The following is an 18001-nucleotide window of genomic DNA, read 5'->3' on the forward strand; positions in this document are numbered from 1 at the left end:
CTTGATTATTTGGCTTGGATTTGTATTAAAATAGTATTTAGCCACTTAAAAGCTGTTTTTTCAGTTCCACAGTTGCAACTGATAAATCTCAAGAGAGTATTTTAAACTTGGACATTTTACTTAAATTTGATTTATCCTTCCATAAACATAGCTGGGACAATAAAATATGGTTATCAAGAGCTTGAATCATGTTAATAATATCCACAAAGAGATGCCATTTTAAAATTAAGCTGTAGATCCACAAATACATTTTGGATATAAGATTTGGGGTAATGATGAGCTGTCTTTGGGACAGTTTATTATGTCTTCAATTATCTCTTATTCTAAAGAAAAGTCTACTGTCACTAGATTAAATGCACTTTCAGAGTTGTCTTAATGACATCTGTTTGGTTTTCATTTTGAAAGAGGGCATCTGACATTTCAGCCTTATCATAGTACATTTTCAATTCTGTCTCAGTTTCTTGTTACACGGGTAGGGGTTGAGTTATTAGGTGCTCATGGGGGAGTGTCACACAATCTCCTTTCCGTTGGTAGAGATTCCAGCAGTAGGAGGGTTTATGATTTCAATTGCAGGAAATTTGACATAAAATGTATAAAAGAAAATGTGGAAAACATTTCAGGATTTCCTGTGACCTCACAGTAACTTGCAAATCAAGGTAATGTGAGCTCCGTTACAGTACATTGTTTTCCCACAGCCACAGGAAACCTTTCCAGTGGTTTCCATGTATTTGTGGCCCCTAAGTACTGCCTGAGCACCTTTCACTTTTGACAGTCTGGTTTATAGATCATTTTCATGAAATTTTATCTGACAGCATTCTGCTTTTTATAAATTAGCAGAATGCAGACACATTAAAAAAATTTTTGTGGTTAAATTTATTAGAGAAAGGCATTATATACGATTACAGCAAAACCAGACATATGAAGGAGCATATACTTCCTTCTACCAAAAATGAAGGCTTCTTTTGAAACATGTACTGTGAACTCTAGAAAATTTACAGCATTTATTTTGAGGAGAACAGAGAGAAAGCTTAAATGCATCTTCTCTTTACCTGGGTTTGAGTCTCTTTTTGTGAAGAAATAAAATCAAAGAATATATATGTTGCATGCCCCTTGGAAAATCCAATTCTATTCTTTGTTTTTATTTGATGTTCTCTGTCTGTTTAGACCTGCTTTTCCCTGAGGTCAATTCCAACTTAATGTCTTTTTCTTTAGGCCTCATTTTATCTCATGTCTTAATGTTTTATTTTTAAAATGCATGACATAAAAGACTTTGAGATCCAGATAGTTTCAGGAACTCCAGTAAAGACCTTTGATGGCAAGAATGGAGTTTTTAACCACCTACTTCTAGGACAAGTGTGAAGTTTGATTGGCTTCTTGCCAACCAAATATAATTCTTTCCTTGCCTGTAGAATTCCTGGTATTACCCAAACACAAAATTTAATATCATCTCTTGAGGTTTGCGGTGATGCCGTGTTAAATTCAAAGTGAACCGAATGTCAGTGCTCCGTCACATTTCTGTTCACTTCCTGTGCAGTGGAAGGCTAACAGGGGTTCTTTTTCTTGTTGTTTTATTACTGCTGATACTTTGAATATAATGTTTAAATAGCTCTATTGACAAATATGAGAAATGGATTGATTCAACTGTAGGCTTGACTAGCTCGTCCAAAATGTCAGTCTGCTTAATTTATTCAAAGAAAAGAATAATACTTTAAATGTCCATAATACTTAAGTGTTTGCAAAGCATTCTTATATATATGTGTGTGTGTGTGAATAAGCCTCACAACGACTTGAAAAGAAGGAGAATGAGAGGCTTGCCACTCAGCTTCTCAAGACCAGTCTACACTTACTGTTCCCTGGGCACTAGGGTATTAGATCCTCCCAGAAAATGTAGCAATATTCAGTATTTGAACATTTTTGTTATACATAGAGAATCACTAGTTCCATTACAATCCAGTTCATTTCAAAAAGAAGTAACTACCCTTAAATTGCCAGTTTTCTAATTATAAAATTCTATAGTTCAGTCAAAAGTATATGTAGCCAAATGCATACATACATATATATATATATATATATATATATACATACAAGCATGTATATGATAATTTCATTTATGTGCCAGTATTTATATCTGTGTGTGTGTGTGTGTGTATATATATATATATATATATACACACACACACACATACAAATAAGCCAACCATCTTGAATAAAGTTTACTCATTCATAACAAAATTCTATTGTAATATATTACATATAATTATTATATGTTACACATCATAATACATTATTTTAAATAATACCAGGGTAAGTATAAATATTAGCATTCCTTGATTCCATGTTTTATGTAATCCATATAACAAAATGCAGCCTGGGGCAGCCCTTAGATTTAAGGCTATTCCTTGTGTAAGTAAGTTTCTGCCACCAGCACTAAGCAGGTCAGAGTGTCTAATCCAAAGGCCATACACCTAGGCCACCAGTCCTTTCCTTAATTGATTTGGTAGCAGTTCCTCTCAAAACTAAGTAACTAATTAAATACGTATATAAGTTTTCTAGAAGTTCTACTGGTGCATCCTTAATAGAGATGGAGCAGACAGACCGAAAGTAGCAGCCCTTCTCCCTGCTGTCCTGGCTTGGGTGATATTTTGGAGGGTGAGATATTGTGTGGTTTTAAAGAGGTGTCAACACAATAGAGAAGTTCTTCCAAAAGGCGTCCAGGATCTAGGAAGAATAACACCACAAATAATACCTAATGGATTGCACTTTATCGCAGGTATTTCTCTGAGGCCTTTATATGACTTCATTCGATTCAGCAACTATTTGTTTAGATTCTTTTGTGTGTCAGGTACTGTTGTAGACAATGTGGATTCATTAATGAATAAAATAGACAAAAGCCCATGCACTTCTCAGCTCACTTTTTCTAGTGGAAGGAGACAGTCAAGTTAAAGTAATTAAGTGAATACAGAGATGGATATAAGTGCTGTAGACAGAAATATAGCAGGCAAGGGGACCAAGAGCTAAGCTTTCAGTGGGTTCCCCACAGAGCCCGTGGCACTTACTCATGGTCAGACCAAGAGCCATTGAAGGGGCTTAAGAAAGAGGTGTCACGACCTGCCTTAGTTTCCACGGCAGGGCCATGCTGTGTCACAAACCATTTAGGAGGTCATTGCGATAACCCAGGTGAGAGATAATGGTGGCCAGGGCCAGCAGGGTGGCCACGGGAAAGGGGGTCAAATTCTGAATCTAGTTTGAAGGTAGAGCCAATAGGATTTACTGCCGAGTGGATGAGTGAGAGGGAAAGAGGGCAGACTCCTGTGCAGTGGCCGTGAACATCGGCAGGGCGTGGTTGTCCTCACTCACTGAGTCCTCACAACAGACTTGTTGTCATAACCATGTTACAGATGAGAAAACGGAGACACAGAGAAGTTAAGGACCTCCTCTGACATCCCACTAATACTAAGTGACAGAGATAAGATTTTGCCGTAGATGTCTGGTCCCAGAGTCTGCTGCCTTAAACACTGTTCTGTACTGCTTCTCTGCTCGTAGTTATTCAGAGGGATCCATGATACGTAATCTGGAAATTGGAAGTCTGAAGGCACTATCACTCCTCGCAGGTATTTCAAGGATGCGTGTAGTCGAGGAAATCTGTTTTCTGTTTCCCTGACAGCCGTGCCTCCTCTGCATTTCTTCTCTCTTTAGGCTCTTCAGCGGCCTTGTTCTTCCCCCACATCTGAGCCGCAGGAGCCGATCCAGAGCACTGCAGTGCCTCTTCCTTTCTTTACCTGTCCACCCCAACACAGCAGTGTCGGGCACCAAGTGTTAAATAAATGAGTGTTAAGTACAATTTTGCTTCCTTGTTTTGAACAAACAAGTGAGAAACCATCGGGTACAGGTAACAGAAAGGCAGATAGATAGGTCGTGAGATAGAACATGTTTCTAACATCGAGAGATCCAACAGGTAGTGACTTATAGCAGCAGGACAGGATACTGATCTCCTTCGACCATTTCTGTGCCCCGGCCACTGGTGACGCTCAGGCAGAGCCTCAGCCGTCATCACTAGTGACTCTGCCTTCCAGCTCCTAACATCCATATTCAGTGTGTGCACCTCTTCTCTGTGTTCTCTCTCAGGGAGCACCTGAAATGTTGGAAGGACACAGACTCTTTTGCTCTAGTTAACAGGATCTCAGGGTGCAAATTATATATAAATTAGGCAACTCACAGGTACAGCTTCCATGCTTCTATACTCAGCGGGACCCATATTCACATACAGATTGATTTTTAAAGTCATTTCCAATTTATATTCTTGGCCCATCTTTGCAACCTCCATCTGAAGACAGAGCCATTTCTTTCAACATGTTGAAAGAAAGTCCTTGCTCCCGAAGACAGGGAGGGAAGGGAACCAGCATTCATTGCACACCCTCCATGTTCTCTAGGCATTATGTTCTATCCCAGTCATCCTTGTTTTATTTAAATCCGTGTCACGAACCTTAACAGTAAACAGAGCAGTAGCAGTGACCCGGGGAATTCATGCTGGGTTTTCTTTTCACATCCCATTGGTTTCCTCTACTGTCCTGAGGAATTAAATATCTTCTCTTTGGGGCCCATTGCTATTCCTTACACCTAGGGGCATCTCTTTCTCCTCTTCTGGAAGCCCTCTTTCTTGCATTCCATTAATTTCCCTGCTTTATCTGCTATTTCCCAGGAAATTCAGGGCCCTGATCCATTTCCCTAAGTTTGCCAGGTATAAAAGTGTTCCCATTCTCTTTTAAAAACTGCACAGATTTTTAATTCTCCCTTTTCAGTGTCCACCTAACAGTCTCAACACATTTATAGAATATTCTATCTCACTTCATATCCTGGCTTCTGGCTTAATATGAATTAGCATAAATAATATCCATCTTATTAAATATACATATATATATGAAACTGCAAACCCAATCATCCCGCGTCATCAGAGAATGTGCAGCTGCCACTTAGACTGTGTGTGGCAGGGCTTCATTTACTGAGGGCCAGGCCCTGTGACAGCACTTTTCATGTCTTCACTTACTTAGCACTGTGAGCGCTCAACAGCAACCCTGTGAGGTAGGTCAGTATATTATACACGTCACAGACTCAGAGTGGTTAAATAATTTTCTCAAGGTCACACAGCTTGCCTAAGTATTGGAGCTGCAGTTGGGCCCCAGCCAGAGTCTGTCCCCTTAACCCTCACACACACAGTTCTCCATGCCTTTTACATTTCTTCTCTTGCCTTTTCATTCCTCTCCATGGAGGCCTTTCTCTAGCCTTACCAACCTTAAAGGTAACACAATCCTTTAGTGTCAGGGCCACTTATCAAACTGTTTACTCCCATCTGGTTGGTAAGCTAAGCAAGCCATTATCTGCATGTAATATTTCTGTCTTCAGCTGTGCTCGCCTGCCTTTATCACTGATCAGAGGTCCTTTTTCCCACCATCAAACAATCTCTTGCATCCTAACCTCAGCACATTCTACATGCCTGAAGTTACCAGAAATCCATTCCCCAAACATCTCAGGGTTTGGAGGCATCTTCAGTTATTCCAGCCACACCCAGAGCAGGTTACTCTCAGTTAGTGGGCAGAGTGCTCCCATTTGGGAAACATTCCCTCCTATATAGTTTTGAGATTTGTTTCTATTACTGTAATTCCACATCTCTGCCCATAATAATGATTCAGCTGATAATGATTAACAAGTATCCCAGTACCACAAATTATTGAAATATTTAGCTATCAAAGAAGAATGCTGACATTGGGGAACAGGGAGGGGAGTGGATTATACAAAGGTAGAAACAACAATAAGACTATTTAGGAAGGGAAAATAAAGAGAAAGTAGTGTGACAAGCTTGGCTGCGACTTTAAATATGTTGCTGTCTTCCTCTCCTCTCACAAATATGGTTGTGATTTAAGAGGAAGACTTTTCTTTCAGACCTGACTTGTATTTTTTCACACCAGTACAACAATTTATGGGGCAAGGTAGGCCCTGGGGAGAAGGGCTGTGTTACATAAACATACTCTGGCCTGCTTTTCCTGCAGGTCTACACGATGGTACTGGGGACTTTTGGGATTTCTAGAAGAAAACATTTTAGCCACTGTGATTAGCACACCAGATTAAAAAATAAAAAGTAAGCTGCATCCAAGATCATTTCATATCACCATTAATACCAGAAGCTTAGTATCGGCAAAACTTTTACATTTATCGTGCCATTGCAGACACGCGCTATAAAGTCCCCACCAGCGCCATCTGGTTCTGCTCTCCCGGGCCTCAGGGAACTATAAAACTACTGAAGGAAATTGAAGTTAAGGAACAAGCATGTGTTTTACAGAATTTCAGATCTCTTGATTGAGGTTTGTAAAATCCCTCCGAAAAACAATAAAAATCTTTGTTGAACCCTTTGGTATCACCCCTGGAGGAAAGGTATTAATAAACTACATTAGTGATATGATTTTATTAAATTGTGCCATCACCCATTTTACCCACATAAAAAATTACTTTACATATGAGGAATTTCCAGATTCAAACAGTCCTTATCTTATTCATCTACCAGCTTTTAGTCACCTCGGTAGCGTTTAAGAGTTCATTGGTCACAAGGTGAGCCCTGGCTTATGGGGTGGGGCCTTGTTTTGATATGATGGAGTTTCATCCAAGATTACTGTGTCTAGGCAAATGGCCTGGAGAGATCAGCCACCCTGAACTCTGTCAGATGTTGTTCAATGAGCCAGTGGTTGGGAACCCATCCAGTAAAATATGGCATTGGTCACAGTCCACAGGTCCTTGACAGTAAGTGAGACAGGCCAGACCTTCCCAGCTCTTAAACAATTGGCTGCACAGCCACGTCCACCCCTATTTTGTAAAGAGAAGCCTGTGTAGAAATGCTGAGAAGCAAAGCGAGACATGAATATGTCTATGTAGTGGCAAATCAGGACATTTGCACACATTTTAAAGCTAGTGCTGTCTTTAGAATCATTCCAAGAACTGGCATTGCTTTTTGTAGGCACAGCATCTTTTCTTGACAATACAGAGTGAATGTACATTGAGTGTCTAATGTTGCCAGGCTCTGTTTTAGGTAATGAAGGATGCAGAGTGAACAGAATTGGTCCTTGCCCTTAGGAAACTTGTTGCCAGTGATGGGGTGTTGAAGACATAAATGTGAGGGGCAGTGCAGTGCGCCCAGACTATCATGGCAGTGAGTACGGATGGCGTAGGAAGCTCTTAGTATAGCAACACCTTGGCTGTTCTCTAGTCAATTCATTCTTATATTGATTCATTCCCTAAATACGTGCTGAATGTTGAGGCGGTGCTGGGCACTGTGTCTAGGTATCAGTTTCATTAGGCCGGATGTCCATTAGCATTCGGGTTGAGGGGACCAGGGAATGGGAGGGAGAAACAGCCACTAAATCAGTTAATAAGGGACTAAGTGATGGATGACTAAAGATAATTTTCACAAAGTTATAGGAAGAAAACAGGGTGATATGGTAAGGGGCAGGACTAAATGGCTGCTTCAGGAGCATCTATTTGAAGAAGGGATAGTTAGACTGGAAACTCAGAACAATGTGGGGATACCTGTCATGTGAGGAAAAGCATCTCAGGGCTGAAGGAACAGCAGGTACCCTTGTGCTGAGGAAGGAATGAACCTGCCAGGTTCAAAGAATAAAAGGTCAATGTGGCTGGAGCAGGGCAAGTGGGAAACAGAGCTATGAGATGGTGTCAGTAAGACAGGCAGAGGGCATATCACTCCTCCAAGCTCAGTAGTCTAGCTCATAAGACCAAGACAGCTTGCTTTTGAGTTGCATACCAGGGATTCTATCAGAACAGCTCGTAAGAGAAACCATGAATGTCCCTGTGCCATCTGCTCATAACTAGACGCAATTCTTGCATTCTGTGTTGTGGTGGGATAAAGAGATCATCAGGGAGAGGGAGTAGTCAAAAGCTGCTTGGTTGCAAGTTAGCACTTAGGCTCCCTAACATGTGTCATCCAAAGCAAGCTATTTATGGCGTATTTTTTTATGTTAAAAAAAAGTGTGAATTAAACAAGATAAAACTTATTTATCACTCATGTACAAGAAGTCCAATAGACAGACAATTGCAGGACTGATAGAGCAGCTGTGCAGTCATCAGGGACCAGGCTTCATCTATCTTGCTGTACTGCCAACCTTCGTGTGCTGCTTAAATGCTAGCCATTTTACCAACATTCCAGCCAGCAACAAAGGGGGAAAGGAGGATTGACCCTTTCTCTTTAAGGCTCTTTCCTAGATACTGCCTACCACATTTCCACCTAGATCTCATTGGCCAAAAACTAGTTCGCATGGCCATACATAGCTGCAGCAAGAGATCCAGAGGAATATTATGAGCCAGAGGACAAGGTTTCCCGCCAAGAATCGACTGGCTGCATCTAAGAAAGGGACAGAGATATATATTATGGGGAGAGAGGAGGGAAACTAGAAGTTTCTGCATTGAAAGTCAATGATTTTTCTAAACCATATACCAGCATTTATATGTCTTTCTTATAGCTAAGTACCTTTTGAAGTTTTGAGGGGTTTTTTTTTTAATTTTTTCTAAAAGATGGTAATTATGTGATGGGGTGGAGGTATTAGCTAATGCTATGGTGATAATCATTTTATAGTATATGAATGTATCATATCAATACATTATACATCTTAAGCTTATGTCAGTTATATTGATAAAGCTGGAAAATAAATTTAAAATCTTTTAAAGAAAAAAGTCTTATGAAATGCAGATTACTGTTTCATTTATAATTGAATTACTAGTAATCATATAACTGATGCTTTATGAGATTGTTTTTGAGAAGACAAAATGAAGAACCACTGCAAAATTATAAAAATCTGTAGGAATGATACCATAACAAGTAAACATATTGAGCACTGGGATAATGTACCCTATCTTATGCAACATATACTAGTAACATCACAATATTTTTAAATTCTATTCCTCATAATAAGAAAAATATTTTGTTGCTATTTCTGTCCTCATTTTTCTGGCACTTTTTAAGTTTTTTAAATAGCACAATAAAGAAGATTAAAATAAAACAAAACAAATTCTGTTCTTAATTATTTTTACTATGCTGGGAACTGTATCCCTAGAAAATAAAGCTTCAGAGCCACACATTTCCTAGTGCTCACATTCCTTTTGAAAAAGACTATTACGCATGTTTAGTTCTCAGTATATATTGATATGTAGTCAAATTGTACTTTTTATTAAAAAAAAGTGAAAACTTCTGATTGATCCAGGTCCCAAGCAGCTCTTTTTCCACTTCCTGTGAACATCTTTTGTAATCATTTTCTCGTGGTGGTGCCCTTTGCTACAGTAGGGATGCAAAGGTCCTGTCTGGCATCATACAGCTAGGCTGAATATTGGTTCTGAGTCCCACACAGTGATCGCTCCTTCGTTAGTCCCTCACCACTTCCCAGAAATGTCCAAGGGGGAAAAAAGCACAAAAACACTGTGAGCTGGTATATAATCTGCGTATTTTCTAAGATTTTTCTTTGTTTGCAACAATTTGCATATTTTCTGAGATTTTTGTATGTTTGGGATAATCTAAGCCAAGGGTTTTCTTTGTCTCTGAGTCATCAAGAGCTTCTGGGAATAATTGCAAACATATTGGGGTTTTATCCAAAGCACCCTTCTCTTTAGATGTTTTCTGGGTGTTCTGCCCTGTCTGTTTTTACAGGGAAAGTAATAATTCATCCTATATAAGAGTCCAGTTCAACTCAATTCAACTAAGATTTATGGGGTGCCTCTGTGTCAAGATCTACACTGAGAGTCAGTGGATCAAAAGTCGAATAAAGTTTTCCTAAGGAGCTTGAGTCTCATGGAGTAAACCAACAGATCAAGAGGATCATTAGAATGTAAGATGCTAATTATTACTATCAGGATGCACAGGGGCTAGCAGAAGAGAGGGCACTCAACCCCCAGGTGATGTTGGTACAGTTTGGAAAGGTCTCTTGGTACTTCCGTGCCCTGAACTGTCCAGGAAGGCAAGTGGGAGAAGCACTTTCCAAGTAAAGAACAGCCCAAACAAAGGAGTTTGGAATTGCTCAGGTAGTGAATGGCTGGAGCTAGAACTGAAAAGCCAAGACCAGGTCATAGGAAGTTACCAGAATGTCATTAACATCTTTACTTTCTGCCATGGCAGATGGGCTTTTAATTATGAAATACATAGTATTCCAGAAAGTACCTGAGGTCATAGAATAAAGATTTGGGTCAGTAGATATGATAAATAAATGCTAGTAATAGAATAATAAGTGATAAGAACATTTTTATATTTTAGCAAAAATCTATATCATGTACTTCAAAACTTACAAGAATTCTGTTGAGCTAAAATAATACATCAAAGACCCTTCTCAATGATAAGCAGCAGAACATAGAACTTGGCATGTGTGTTCCCCTGTATTTGGATCTTATCAGAGAGAATTTTTATTTTGGGTGTTTCTTTTTTGTCAAAAGGGAACTTTTGAGCCAGATTGCCAAAAATGTATAGCCACTGAAGAATTCAGTGCAAGTTCATGTCTTCAAGCCAAAGTTCATATGAGCTTGAAATTTGTCTCTGGTGAATGTTCAAAGTGGTGAATTCACCACTTAGTGCTGACCGCTGTGATGCTTGTGTACCTCCAAATTCAGCCCCATGCCCAGGTGCCATAATGAATTCAGGCACAAAGACTCAAGCCTCTAGGAAGGCTCCCAAAATCTAGAGAGCTGAGCCACACCATAGGGTTTCCCAGGCCTTGGATACAAAGACATTTTCAGAAGCATTTGCAAATTTAAATTCAAATACAGTTATTTCATTGTCTGAAAGCAGAGCTGATTTTGATGGGCTGATGTCAAGTTCCCATATGCCAGTGATAGTACTGCCAGCAGAAGGCACAATTTTGATACAGTGAATAACATTCTGTTTATATGAAATTTATATTTTGCCATAAAAATATGTTAAAGTTGCATGCAGATTTCAGCTTTCAAGGTGATCCAGCTCTTCTAGTCTCCTGAGATCAGGTAGTTAAGAAAGAGACCTTGAGAAAAGATCAAATGGGTAGCTGACATTAGTGAGACGGGGCTGGAAGTGGAATCCGGCAGCACAGTCTCCCTTTCCCAAAGGTATGTCTAGCTGATCAAGCAGAGGTAAAACCCTGAGGAGCAAGAGGGAGGCAAGAGCCACAGTTTGGTTGGAAAGACCCAGAAGTTTGTGTGAAGAGAAACAATACCTGAAAACCTGAAGTTGAGCACTGATTTTCTTTTTTTTTTTTTTTCTGAAAATGATTTCATGAAGGAAATGTTTCCAGGGGAGACCAGAAGGATTAACGGAGACATAGGAGGAGGCATGAGAAGTGAAATGATGTGGTTTTAAAAAAAAGAGAGAGAGAAGTGGGAGTTACAGGATTTGAGGATCACCACACCATAGTACAGTCTTGGAAGTGTTGCTCTATGGGGAAGTTGCAAAGGAGCCATAGCCGGAAAGAACAATGAAACTCTTGGATCTGCACCTGACAAATCCTAAGGGGCACGTAGTGAGACCGATAAGCTATACAGAGGATAGTAAGCCTTTGGAGTTTTGTCCAAAACTTGGTAACTCCCTTGGAAGAACCCTAAGTCTTCAAAGATAAATAACCCTCCTACACAAAGAAAATGAACGGTCCCATTCACAGCAACAAGGAGAGACTTCTGCCAGATACTTGTATGGTGAATGGGAAGAAAACCAGGAAACCTGACAAAAATGAGAGAAATATAGCAAATCATTTGACTAAATAAATATACCGTGTCTCTGAATAGGAAGGTCACTATTGAACTGTCAATTCTTCTCAATTAGAGAACGATTTGGGGGAAAGAAAAAGAAAATGCATCTTCTCTATGCGATTATAGTCCAGCCTGGGAAAACAATCCTAAATTCAGAAAAAGAGGGTAGGGTCTGACTGAAAATAGTGGCTTTCTTAGGACTACTTTGAATGCTTCTCATGTCATTGAAAACTGACATTTTTGCTTTTTTTAAATAATAAAGTCAGTTATATGAGTAACTTAGATTCATTAAATAAACTTTGGAGAAGAGAGGAAGAGGAAAAGGAGAGAAAAAACAGCATCCCTACTACCCAAAGATAATCACCGTTAACATCATTAGTCCAGTCCTTTCCTACCCTGATTTTGTGAACTCGTCTTTGATTAAACAATATGTTCTTTCAACAAATACACGTCAAAGGACTATTCTAGTTTGTTCATTAGTGAACAAAGGAAAATTCCACCCTCAGGAACTTACATTCTTGAAATGAAAGATAAAAAACGAATATAAGTATATTCTCTAGCACACTGGATAGTAGTAAACACCCTGGAAAACTAGTGGGCAGGATAGAAAGTAGGAAATGGGGAGTGGGTGCTCTTTTAAGTGGGCTAAACAGCATCACCAGGAAAATGACCTTTGAGCAAAGACCAAAGAGAAGGCGGGGGACTAGGCCAGCATGGTAGGGCTGGGAGGGCCTGGATTTGGGGTGAAGGGGGTTTTGACTGTAAAATCTTTTCAAGTCTTTTAACTTTTGATTTGATAAAGTATACATGACTTACTCTTTCTCTTTTTCAGGGTAGTAGTATTAAGTGCATTCAAAATGTGCAACTCACCACCACCCATGCCAGTACTTTTTCTTCATCCCAAACAGAAATTCCACATCCATCACACAATTACTCTCCATTCCCTCAGCCCCTGGCAGCTACTGTTCTTTCTGCCTTGGATTTTGGCTATTCTAGGTACTCCATGTAAGTGGAATCATGTAACGTAGATCCTTTTGTGTCTGGTTTATTTCATTTAGCATAACATCTTCAGGGTTCATCTATCTTGCATGAGTGTCAGAATTTTCTGCCTTTTTATTCCATCAGCATTCAAGGCTGAATGCTATCCCATTGTATGAATACACCACATTTCTTCATCCATTCTTCTGTCAATGGTGTTTCCACCTTTGGCCATGGGGAAGAATGTCGCTGTGAACATAGGTGTGTAGATTTTTTTTAAGTAGAGCAGATCAGATTTGCCAGTGGATTTTTAGATACACAGTTTGAGAGAAAAGGGGGGAAACATGGATGACTCCTGAGTCTTGGCCAGAGCAGCTGGAAGGGTTTGCCAAGATGAGGGAATACTGGGACTTTACCTTCAACTTCCTTTTACTTAGCTTATAAAGTATTAGTGGTGTATAGTTAATAAAAGTCATTAATGCTGGTAGGAGACTTTCTCTTCCTGCTCATTCTACGTCCATTCTCCCCAACCCCCCGAAAGTTACATTATTTCCAGTTATCATACTTTCCCTGATACACTCATCCATCTGTTGACTCAGATCTGGGTGGGGGAAGTAATATAACATGCTTAGCTTTTAATGCATGTCACTCAGCTTTTTGAACAGAAAAGATGGCCTCCATTGGTTAGGGAGCTGGGTCAGCTCTTCTCCACTCTCCCCAAATAATGTAAATATCTAGTTATAACTGGTCTCAGTCTAATCCATGCCAGAACACAAGAAAACCAAGCAAACTGTAATTGTCACATCTCAGGAATGCAGTCCCAAGAATCTGGTATTTTGACTTTTAATCTCTCTAAACACTAGGTTGTAAAAACGTATTTATTCAACAATCATTTATTGAACACCTGTTTGGTAGTTAAGCACTTGGGTCAGGAGAATTTATCATGATACGTTTCTTTCTCTTACAGAGATTAGATAGTGTAACAGTAAGACAGGGGTGTAACTAGAAAATGAGTGCCACCAAAATGGAAGCCCAAAGTGGGGTCAGCTAACCCAAGTCTAAGGAAGGAAGTGGCATCGAATGTGATGCTTGAAGAGCAAACAGGAGTCAGAGATGCAGGGGCCCAGGGACAAGAATAAGCATGAGTGTACCCCCAGACCTGAAACACATAATGTGTACCTAGAGACAGGGGCTGCTTGAGAGGTGATTGGGGAGAAGAAATCAGACATCAGAAAGGAAAGGTCTTGAAATCATATGAAAGCTTTTGTCCTGAGGGTGATATGAAGCCATTGAAAGGGTTTTATCCAAGAACCACTAAAATCTAATTTCCACTTAGGAAATATCCTTCTGGCTGCAGTGTGGAGACCTACTCAAAGCAGAGCAAGACTGGAGTCAGTAAGTCTAGCTTGGAGGCAATTAGGAGGATAGGCAGATTTTTGGACTGGGATAATGGCAGCAGGGTTGGCAAAAGTAGGTAAGTCAGAAGAAACTAAAGCACAACAGAACCCAGTGATACATTGTATGTGCAATGAAGAGACCTCTCAGGAATAGAGCCAAGTTTTCTGTCTTAGGCAATTGGCGATTAAGCCATTGCACAAAAGAAGGGCAGGTTTGATGAGAAGAAAGTGTGTTCCATTGGAGACGTATGAAGTTCGAAGTGCCTGTGTGCAGTCAAATTCAGAACTGGACAGTCTGAAGTACAGGCAAGAGACCTAAGTCACAGGGAGAGCTTGTGACTGATACCCATACAGATAATAGAAACCACTAACCTTCCCAGAGAGTGTGTTTGCATAAGAACAAAAGGTTTCTGGCAGAACACCAGGGTATTTTACCTTCCCCTTTAGGTAGGATTCTTCAGATAGTAATTTTTCTAATGATTACATTCTGTGAACAGCATCTTTAACAGCCTGGATAATATTCTCTCATAGGGATGTACATGCTTAGCTAGCCAAATAGAGTCCTGTTCATTTGCACTGTTTTACTATTTAAAAGGACCTGCAATGAATTTTTGCACTCCCCCAAATTAGTTCTATGGGATGTTAGTAAGCTGTATGTGGGAAAAGTAGTCCGTGGTCAGTAAGTATATTTGACTTAATAAATTTTAATAAATACAACTTGGTTTAAAAAACTGTTCACTAGGGTCCTTTTTTGCAGTGATTTGTCAGAGCCTTAAATATGCTGCTCTTCTCTGTGACTCTTCAACATGGTGCTGCTGTGGTCGGTTTATTCCCTTACTAAGACCTGGGCCCTGGTGTGCTTTCTGGGGGGAGTACTTTCAGGACTAGGGACTGAGCATAGAACAGTTTCATGGGATACTAACCTGTGTGCAGAAGCTGTCCCGAATTCCAACACATAGTTCCAGAAATTGGATTATCAAAGGACAGGAACGGATGTGTATGTCCTGGGTCCACCTTACCAAATACCCTTCCCAAAGGTGACTGCATTACCATGGGAGTATAACATGTTACAAAGACCTGTTTCACCATAGCCCAGCACCAGCTGTGATGTCGAATGGTTTAAATGTGATCTAGCCTGGTAGTGTTTCTGTGACTACGAAGAGGAGGCTCAACACTTTTTGGTGTCACAAGTTGCTTGCTGCTCTTTTGTGAATACCTTCCCAGGTCTTCCGCCTGCCTGTTAGGCCCTTAGCGACTCATGAAAATAATGGTCTATTTTTATAGCCTGGTGTTAGTGCAGAATTTCATATACTTGTGACAGTTATTCCCCCAGCTTGTTGTTTATCATTAACTCATAGTTTTTTCAAACATGTGGAACTTCTACATTTTTATGAATCCGTCCTTTAAAGCATTTCTTTTTGTAGTTTTCTCACTGTTTTTAATTTTGGGAAGTTATGTGAAGCTTTATCTAGGCACTTAATAATTACTTTCTGGTTTTTTGTTATTAATTCTTAACACCCCCACAAAAAAATAACTTTTACAGCACTGTTTTCTGAATAATTTTCCCTTTCCAAATTAATAATGTTATGTGCATACAGTCGTTAATAGTTTTTATGGGGAAAAAAATTATCTCTGTGTCCTAAATTTAGCAAGCAGAGATGAACAGTTATTTACTAGTGGTCATTACCTTTGGCCAGGTTTAGTCTTGAGCGTACGTTTTGATATTGATGTGATGAAAACCTTGACATTTATAAACTGACTTATGCTTAATCTGGTATTGTGATAAGCATTTCCTTCCCTGGAGCCCTTGGGAGAAATCACTAGACAGTAAAGGCTAGCATGTTTAAAGAAATTTGAAAGCTAAAATGAAGAAAGAACAATTCTTAATCATCAGTGTCAATAAAAACAGCCACTTTACAAGATGATAAGGTTTAATTCTTACAATTCATTTTACAGCTGAGGAAGTTTCACAACTTAACTTAGCTTAAGTCTGCACGCTATCAAGGGCCGAAGCAGGACTCCTTCCAGAGCTGTTAATCACCCGTCCTGCTCCTGCTGGGTCCGCGGATATAGTCTTAGGATTCCCCGAAGGGCGTTCCTTTTTGGACAGCCTCTGTACTTTATCCAAGAATAAGAGTCATAGTTAACCACTCTGACATTTATAGGATGAAAGCAGGGGTAGGTAGCCTTCAGAACCGCGGCGCTGAAGTTTTGTAGGCAGGTAGCACATTGAAATTCTCTCTCCTACAAGACTGAACTTGGGGCCCCTCTCTGGTGCGGGGACTTAGGTGCTCAGGGAACGCTTCATTGTAGTCAGAAGGTAAGCAGGCGCCTCTTAGCTAGCTAGTCAAGCCCCTGGGCTTGGCTAAATGCACGCGAGCTTTTTCTTTTCTCAAATCTTTCTCTACAAGTTCACACAGAAACTTGAGAACAGTTTCTCATCCCTCTGCCACCACTTGCCTTCACAGGCAGCGTAGGTTCATTTTTGAAGCGCGCGTGGTCCGATGCTGAGCCAGCCTGGCTCTGCAGAGACAAGCGGTTGTTTGTTACCCAGGCAGGGCCTGTGCCCTCCAGTTTCCTGCCTTTGCTGCTCCCTCGACAGATCCTTTCCCAAGGCCCCCGGGAGCCACTTTTGTGGCAGAATCCATTTGGTTTCACAGGGCCTCTAGGAGGGGCGGTGGGGGCCGCTTGGCAGGGCCCACTGATCTCCCACGTTAACAGTGATTTGCAGACTGCTCTCGGAGGGAGCCGGAGCCCAGCCCCGCACAGGCTGCTCCTGGTGCCCCCATTGTCTGTGGGGGTCGGGCGCCTTTCCCCGGCTGACCTGCCTGCGAGGGGAGAGATGTGAAAAGTTAGAGACAAAAATGGTTTCTACAGACAGAGGGGGAGCTTTCTCATACAGAAAGGAAGGAAATACCTCTGAGGGATTTTATTTTTTTCCCCCCTCTTCATCCAAAAAATACAAAGGGACTCTCTGTCTTTAATGCGAATGTCGGCTTTAAATCTTTTAGGTTTGGATTAACTCTGCAAAAAAAAAAAAAAATCTGACAGGCTTTCAGATATGACGCAGAAAAACTTTCTTCCCCTCAATTCATGTTGTTCATTTGTAAAGCCAAAGGCTGGTGGACTGAATAGTGGGCGCCAGTTGTTCCCCATTCATAGTTAACATCACAATGGGTCAGAATTGGCAGCCTAGAGTTTCCGCGACCACTTTTGCCTTTTCCTCCGACATTTAATGGAAGGTGGCAAAGGCAGAAATAAATCTTTCTTCTCTTGTCCCCAAAGTTAAAATAGATTAAAATTAAGCCAAGTAAACAAGGCATTTTCAATCACATGACTTAGAATCTTATCTTACCTTTTTCCCCCAAAAGGAAAAATAAATGTGGAGGGATTCTTAATCGTTACCTTACCAAAAAGCTTCCTTCAACCTAAACAAAACCCACCGACCTTATAGACATTTCCTATTACATAGTTATTGTTGGTTTTCACTTTTGAGGATGTCAGCAAACACGTTGAAGATCATGTTTTGCTTATAAAATAAAGTGACTTTTATTTGAATATTTTTCATCCTATTGGTGTCTAGAATATAGGTGCTATTTCATTGAACCCACATGGCAACATGTATTTTCTGAAATTTTTATAATAGCACGTTTTTATTTTAAATGTGTTAGGGAACAACCTTAGCTTAGCATCCTTGCACTGACAGTCTATAGAAATAAGCCTGTGCTAATGTACAAAAAAATTTAAGCAGCAATTCCTGGTCTTCAGTCGGAAGTCAGAATGAATAGGTGATCTGAGACATAATTTAAAACCAGTGATCTTTGTATTTCAGAAGGATTGATTGAGTAGAACTGTTTGTGTGTAATTGTGAA

At 40.2% G+C, this 18001-nt stretch overlaps 1 protein-coding gene across 6 annotated transcripts in view; it reads left to right on the forward strand.

The window, feature by feature from the left end:
* The window catches only part of ATP8A1 (ATPase phospholipid transporting 8A1), a 222501-nt gene that overhangs the window by 189325 nt on the left and 15175 nt on the right, over positions 1-18001 (forward strand). The gene's annotated exons all lie outside the window — the stretch shown is intronic.

Source organism: Manis javanica, chromosome 5, assembly GCF_040802235.1.
Source record: "Manis javanica isolate MJ-LG chromosome 5, MJ_LKY, whole genome shotgun sequence".
Taxonomy (NCBI): domain Eukaryota; kingdom Metazoa; phylum Chordata; class Mammalia; order Pholidota; family Manidae; genus Manis; species Manis javanica.